This window comes from Manihot esculenta, chromosome 4 (genome assembly GCF_001659605.2).
Source record: "Manihot esculenta cultivar AM560-2 chromosome 4, M.esculenta_v8, whole genome shotgun sequence".
NCBI lineage: Eukaryota > Viridiplantae > Streptophyta > Magnoliopsida > Malpighiales > Euphorbiaceae > Manihot > Manihot esculenta.
In genome coordinates this window covers 2,011,376-2,019,713 of record NC_035164.2, presented here as the reverse complement: position 1 = coordinate 2,019,713, position 8,338 = coordinate 2,011,376, and positions in this window count along the sequence as shown.

Here is an 8,338-nt window from a genome sequence, read left to right as displayed (position 1 = left end):
AAGCAGATCAGTGAGGGGAACAGTTCAGGGAGGATTGTCAGAGGACATGGGGGAAGATATGGATGTAGAACAGAGAAGGGATGGCAGTTTGGGAGTCAGCTTGTCAGAAGAGGGAATGGGAGAGTCCCAAGGAGGCACTCAGGCCTCGGGATTTGTTCAGCCACCCCACTACCCACATTTCTCACAACACCCCGGGTATTCGATGGGCGGCACATCGGATTACCATAGTTTCAGCCCTTATCCCACACAGATGCCATACCCACCTTACTACCCACCATACTCACAGTACCCAATGTATCCACCCCCACCTTACTATCCAAATCCAGAAAACCCTACCACAGAAAATATTGCCCCACCTCCACCACCTACAGAACCAGCAGCCCCAGCTACCCAACCTCCTAGACCTAGCTCAGCCAGTGGGAGCAAGGCCAAGATGACTGACTATATGAAGTTGGGTGCTCCTCAGTATGAAAAAGGAGACGACCCGTTTGTGTATCTGGAGAGGGTCAAGGTGATCACAGATGAGATTGGGGCAGATGATAGTAGAGCCATTCAGATGGCCGGGTTCACACTCAAATGCAAGAAGGCCCGTGAGTGGTTTAAGAATTATGTGAACCCCAGAGTAGACAGCATGTCTTGGGAAGAGTTTGCAAACGAGTTTGCCGGTTGGGCCTTCCCAGATAGTTCAAGGGAGCTGAAGATGATAGAGTTTGAGCAGTTGAGGCAGACCGATGAGATGAGTGTAGAAGAGTTCACAGACAAATTCTTGGAGCTGTTGCCATTTGCAGGGCAAAACCTTGACACGGATCAGAAGAAGTCAAGGAGGTATATCATGAAACTCCACTCCAGATATTCCTCCTTGATCCAGTCAGCAGATAGGGAGAGCTTCCATGCCATAGTGGATATGGCCCGGAAAATGGAGGCCAGTGCCATCGTTCAGGGAACAGTTAAATAGTTAGTGGCACAGCCTTCTGGTTCTAAGACCCCAGGCTCTTCTTCTTTTAGTGCAGCAGCTTCAGGCAGCAAGAGGTGGAGCAGTACCACCAAGAAGCAGAAGAAGAACAAGTTTTGGAACAAGGTTAAGTCCAGTCTGGGATTAGGGGGCGGCTCAAGCTCTGGTGCTGATAATGCAGTTTGTGCAAAGTGTGGTAGGCTACACAGGGGAGTTTGTCGGGCTGGGACAGCAGCCTGCTTCAGATGCGGGCAAGAGGGACACATGGCTCGGGAGTGTCCTAGGGCAGCTTTTGGAGTACAGTCTCAGCAGACAGCTTCTGGTAGTGTGGCTCAGCCAGCAGCTCCAGCCATGACTCAGGCCAGTGGCAGAGGCAGAGGGAGAGGGGCAGCCTCTTCTTTGGCGGGTTTCAGAGGTGAAGGTCCATCAGCTCCAGCACGGATCTTCACAATGACTCAGCAGGAGGCAGATGCATCTAACACCGTGGTGGCAGGTAACTTAGTCATTGGTTGTTCAGATGTGTATGCCTTGATGGACCCTGGTGCATCTCATTCTTTTATTGCTCCGAGAGCCGTTCAGAGGTTGGGGTTGATGATCTCTGAGTTAGAGTGTCCTCTCTGGGTCAGTGGACCCAAGTGTGATCCATCAGTGGCAGAGTTAGTCTGCCAATGCAGTCCAGTCTTTGTTGAGGGAAGATGCCTTTCCGCCGACCTTGTGGTTCTAGACTTGACAGATTTTGACGTCATTCTAGGGATGGATTGGTTATCTACCCATGGTGCTACCTTGGACTGCAGGGACAAGGTAGTCAGGTTCAGAGGTCAGGATGGGTCAGAGGTTGTCTTCAGAGGAGACAGGAGGGGTACACCTAGAGGTCTGATATCAGCTCTTCAGGCTCGTAGGTTGCTTAGGAAGGGATGTCATGGGTATTTGGCTCATGTAAGAGAGCTTAGCAGTCAGGTTAGAGAGCCCGCCTCGGTGCCAGTGGTTAGAGAGTTCTTAGATGTGTTCCCAGACGAACTACCAGGTTTACCACCTGCTAGGGAGATAGAGTTCGAGATAGAATTGATGCCTGGAACCCGACCGATCTCTATCCCTCCCTACAGGATGGCTCCAGCTGAGTTGAAGGAATTGAAGGAACAGTTGCAAGAGCTGGTAGAAAAGGGCTTCATCCGACCGAGCACCTCACCTTGGGGTGCACCAGTTCTGTTCGTGAGAAAGAAGGATGGATCCCTTAGACTTTGTATCGACTACAGACAGTTGAACAAAGTCACTACCAAGAACAAGTACCCATTGCCAAGGATCGATGATCTATTCGACCAGCTAGCAGGAGCGGGTTGTTTCTCCAAAATAGATCTGAGATCGGGGTACCATCAGTTGAGGATCAGGAAAGAGGATGTGCCAAAGACAGCTTTCAGGACCAGATATGGGCATTTTGAGTTCCTTGTAATGCCGTTCGGGTTAACCAACGCCCCTGCAGCATTCATGGATCTCATGAACAGAGTATTTAGCCAGTACCTGGATCACTTTGTTATTGTCTTCATAGATGATATCTTAGTGTATTCCAGGAATGCAGAGGAGCATGCCCATCATCTGAGGTTGGTTTTGCAAACCTTGAGGGAACATGGCTTGTATGCCAAGTTCTCTAAGTGTGAGTTCTGGCTGAGGAGCATTTCGTTCTTGGGGCATGTAGTGTCAGAGAATGGGATTGAGGTGGACCCCAAGAAGACAGAAACTGTGGCTAACCGGCCTAGACCCACTTCAGTGACGGAGATCAGGAGTTTCTTGGGTTTGGCAGGTTACTACAGGAGGTTCGTTCAGGACTTCTCGAAAATAGCAGCTCCTCTGACCAGACTAACCAGGAAGAATCAGAAGTTTCTGTGGACCGACCAGTGCGAAGAGAGTTTTGAAGAGCTTAAGAAGAGGTTGACTTCAGCACCAGTTTTAGCTCTGCCATCTAGTGATGAGGACTTTACGGTCTTTTGTGATGCATCCTGTGTGGGACTGGGTTGTGTACTAATGCAGAAGGAGAGGGTGATCGCTTATGCTTCTAGGCAACTGAAGAAGCACGAGTTGAATTACCCCACACATGACCTGGAGATGGCAGCAGTAATCTTTGCACTCAAGATGTGGAGGCACTACCTCTATGGGGTAAAATGTGAGATCTTTACAGATCATAAAAGCCTGCAGTACATCCTGAGTCAAAGAGATTTGAATTTAAGACAGAGGAGGTGGGTGGAGCTGCTGAGTGACTATGATTGTAAGATTCAGTATCATCCGGGTAAGGCGAATATCGTGGCAGATGCCCTAAGCCGGAAGTCACTAGGCAGTCTATCCCACATAACGGCAGAGAGGAGGCCAGTGGTGAAGGAGTTCTACAAGCTTATTGAGGAAGGTCTACAGATGGAGTTGTCTGGTACAGGTGCCTTGGTGGCCCAGATGAGAGTGGCACCCGTGTTTCTGGAGCAGGTGGCTCAGAAACAGCATGAGGACCCGGAGTTAGTAAAGATTGCCAGGACTGTTCAGTCAGGCAATGATAGCGAGTTCAGATTCGACAGCAAGGGGATCCTCCGCTATGGGAGCAGACTATGTGTACCAGATGACATAGGGCTAAAAGGAGACATTATGAGAGAGGCTCATAATGCAAGATACAGCATTCACCCCGGAGCCACCAAGATGTATCAAGATCTAAAGAAGGTTTATTGGTGGCCAGCTATGAAGAAAGAAGTGGCACAGTTTGTGTCAGCCTGCGAAGTGTGTCAGAGGGTGAAGCTGGAACATCAGAAGCCGGCTGGAATGCTTAACCCGCTACCTATTCCAGAATGGAAATGGGAAAATATAGCTATGGACTTCGTAGTAGGGTTACCGGCGGCGTCCAACAGAGTAGACTCCATATGGGTGATTGTGGACAGACTTACCAAATCTGCTCACTTCATCCCTGTCAGGAGTGGCTACTCTGTGGACAAGTTGGCGCAGGTGTATGTAGATGAGATCGTCAGGCTGCATGGGGTTCCTGTTTCGATAGTGTCTAATAGAGGACCCCAGTTCACCTCCAGGTTTTGGCGGAGTCTGCAGAACGCCATGGGTACCAGATTAGATTTTAGCATTGCTTTCCATCCACAGATGGACGGACAGTCGGAGAGGACCATCCAGACTATCGAGGATATGCTTAGAATGTGCGTGCTGGACTTTGGCGGTTCTTGGAGGCAGCATCTACCTTTGGTGGAGTTTGCCTACAACAACAGCCATCATGCTAGCATCGGGATGGCTCCATATGAAGCTTTGTACGGAAGGAAGTGCAGATCACCTGTTTGCTGGGAGGAAGTTAGAGAAAAGGCCTTGGCAGGGCCTGAGCTAGTAGAGATCACCAGCAGGGTGGTACCCATAATCAGAGAGAGAATCAAGACTGCTGCCAGCAGACAGAAGAGCTATGCAGACGTCCGCAGAAGACAGTTAGAGTTGCAGGAGGGGGATCTGGTATTGCTCAAGGTGTCTCCAATGAAAGGAGTGGTTCGCTTTGGGAAGAAAGGTAAACTAGCCCCACGATACATCGGACCCTTCAAAATCTTGCAAAAGATTGGGAGTGTGTCGTACAAGCTGGATTTACCTGCTTCAATGGAAAGAATCCATCCGGTTTTCCATGTTTCAATGTTGAGGAAGTTTGTGTCAGATCCGAGCAAGGTTCTTAGTGAGCCTGATGTGGAGGTCCAAGAGGATCTCACCTATGTTGAACAGCCAATACGGATCCTAGACACTCAGATCAGAAAGTTAAGAAACAAGGAAATTCCGATGGTGAAAGTCCTGTGGAACCACCACAACTTGGAAGAGTGCACTTGGGAGACACGGGAGTCCATGCTCCAGCAATACCCTTATCTTTTCTGAGGTTAGTTCCCCGTGAGTTTTATGTGTTTTGCATGTAAGTTGTGTTTTATGCCATGCTATGTGTGCTAGTTGAGGTACATTCGGGGACGAATGTTCTTAAGGGGGGGAGAATGTAATACCCGGCTAGACTCCGGTATCGGAATTCCTACCGTCCGGTAGAATCTCGGATGTCGGAAGCCTCTAGTAGGGTAGAATCATGTTTTCATAAAATGTTTTAAGATATTTAATGGTTTTAAGTATGAAAATTAAATGAGTTTTTGCATGAAAAGTCTTTGGAGGAAAACCCAGGTTCGGCCGCCGAAAGTCAAGTTTGGCCGCCGAACATGCATGCGTTTTGGAGGCACGTTAGGCCCCCGAAAGCATGAGTGAGGGAAGTTCAGGTTCGGCCGCCGAAACCCAAGTTCGGCCGCCGAACATGGCATGCATGCGGAAGCACTTTCGGCCCCAGAACGTGGCCTGTCCAACCACCTATAAAAGGGTCACTTAGTCGAAATGGGCGAGCTTTCTCCCATTTTCGGCCATAGCTAGCTTCCGACCTCCCTCTCCCCAGATCTTGTGTTCTTTCTCCAAATCTCCTCCATTTTTCTTGAGTTTTCACCTCACATTGCAAGTTTTGAGCATTTAAGACAAGTTTTGGAGCTTTGGGAACTCAGGAGCTCATTTGCTTGGATCTCCGAGTTTAGGTCGTCTCTCTCTCGATTTTCAAGAGGTAAGAGCCGATCTTAAGCTCATTATATGTTTTAAATAAGTTTTATGCTAGATCTATGGGGTAGAAATGCATGTGTAGGTTTTTAGTGAGTTATGGATGATTTTTGAATTTATGCAAATGTGGCTTGCAAATGCTTGTGTATGTGTGTTGTAGTTGGGGTTTAAGGTAGTTTGAGACCCCTAGGAGCTTGTATGCATGTTTTGGTTGAGTTATATGCATGTTAGAAGAGTTAGGAGGCAAATGTGCATAAAGGAGCCAAGTTTCTGCCCTTTGGCAGAAACCAGGTTCGGCAGCCGAAGGAGCTTTCGGCCGCCGAACATGGCTGGGGAGGCAGGCCTTTCGGCTGCCGAAGTTGCCCCCGAAAAGAGACTTTCGTCTCTGTCTGGGAGTTTCGGCCGTCGAAGGTGCCGCCGAACCTGCTTGACTTTCGGCTCTGGAGGGACTTTCGGCCGCCGAACCTGCCGCCGAAAGTGCCCTGTCCAGCCATTTCTTGCATGTTTTTATGTAGTTGTTTTATGATGTTTTAGGGGGTTTTTGGGGAGTATATTAGAGTTATGCTTATTTATGTTTGGTCCCTCATTTGAGTCCACCTGTGTAGGTTCGGACCCGAGGAACCGAGGACCCCAGCAGTGAGTCAGTCACTTCAGAGTCAGTAGAGCTTCAGCCAGAGGTGAGTGGAATAACTTTTATACTTTTAAATAAATAAATCGGTTTTAGCATGATTCACGCATCATGAATGCCATGAGATAATAGGGTGTTGCATTAGACTCACGAATATGTTGCATTGCATATTATGATTGATGATGTGGATGGATGTTGAATGATCCATTAGTCCCCCTATGCTATGATGATGATGATACGGTACGGAAGACCAGTTAGGCCCATTCTACGCCCCTGGCACTATGTAAGAGAAAGACCAGTGAGGCCCATTCTACGCCCCTGGCACAGTTGGACCATGTTATGTTATGTTATGTAAGAGAAAGACCAGAGAGGCCCATTCTACGCCCCTGGCACAGTTGGTCCATGTAGGGGACTATTGGTGACAAATTCATCCTTGATGTGATTAACTGTGATGTGATGCATTTCATGTTATCATATACTTTAAATGTTTTACCATTCTGCTCACTGGGCTTGTAGCTCACCCCTCTCCCCTAACCCCAGATGTGCAGGTACAGGGTAGACCAGGAGGTTAGCCAGAGTTTTGAAGTATGTCTATGTAATAGTTAGATTGTGGACATGATATTTGTACTAATGTAATGTAAGAGATTCAGTATGTTATGTAATAAGGTATAGTGAGGTTATAGTTGTGCTTGACCCTATGAGTATTGAAATCCCTTGTTGATACATGATCTTAATGTCTATTGATGTTTATGTTTAACCAACTCAACTTATGATGTATCGCCCATTGGGGCATTGATGAGATCCCACTGAGGGGTCAAGTTTATGATTATGTTAGTGCATGCACAGGTTGAGTTTGGTGTATGAGGAATGAATGAAAGAAAAGTTTTAATTTTTATGTATGATTGTTGATCATGTATGGGATTGAACAGGTTTACAGGTTCTATGTCAGGCTTGCTACGGGTCCCGGCGGCCTTAAGCCGATCTGGATCCTAGCGCCGGTAGCAGTCCGATTTTCGGGTCGTTACACCGAAGGTTTAGCCTTCGTATCTATAAGGGGATTTTAGGTCGCCGAACCTGTCGCCGAAAGCCCATTTTCTATATGTTTTCTTATTTATAGGGGTTGCATGAGATAGTTTTAAGTGTTGTAAAAGTTATGTTTGGTCTCTCATTTAAATCTATCTGTGTAGGATCGGATTTATGAGACTGTAAAGGCCAGAGCAGTGAGACAACTACTTCTGAACTATATAATGCCCACTAGTCCTCGAGCATGTTATCGAGGCCCATTCTACGCTCCTGGCATTATGTAAGGGAAAGTCCATGTTATCTTGATGTGAATTATTTGTGTTATGATACATTCATATAATCATATATTTTATTAAACTGCTTTTGTTTATGTTCCTGCTCACTAGGCTCTTATAGCTTGTAATACCCGGCTAGACTCCGGTATCGGAATTCCTACCGTCCGGTGGAATCTCGGATGTCGGAGACCTCTAGAAGGGTAAAACCATATTTTCATGAAATGTTTTAATGTTTTTGATGATTTTAAGTAAAGAGGAAATGAGTTTTTGAATAAAAACAACCTTGGAGGAAAGCTCAGGTTCGGCCGCCGAAACTCAAAGTTCGGCCGCCGAACATGCTTGCATTTGGGTGTGCCTTAGGCCCCCGAAGGCATAAGTGAGGGAAGCCCAGGTTCGGCCGTCGAACCTCAAGTTCGGCCGCCGAACATGGCATGCATGCGGAGGCACGTTCGGCCCCCGAACGTGGCCTGGCCAGCCACTATAAAAGGGTCCCTTAACCGAAAACGGGCGAGCTTTTCTCCCCATTGTCGGCCAAGGTGAGTTCTCCGCCGTTCCTCACCAATCTTGAGTCTTTTCCTTCAGATCTTTCAAGTTTTTCACAAGTTTTTGCTTTCCTTTGAAGATTTTCAAGTTTTGAGCAAGTTTTGGACTTGGAGGCCCAAGGAGCTAAATCTCTCCCAACTCCAAGTTAGATCGCCTCTACTCTCGATCTTCAAGAGGTAAGAGTTGATCTCTAGCTTACATTTTGTTTTAAACAAGTTTTATGCAAGTTCATGGGGTAGAAAATGCATGAGTAAGCTTATGTTGAGTTTATGGGTTTTTTATGAGTTTTTGAGCAATGTGGCTTGTAATGTGTGTTTGATGTGTTGTAGTTGGGGT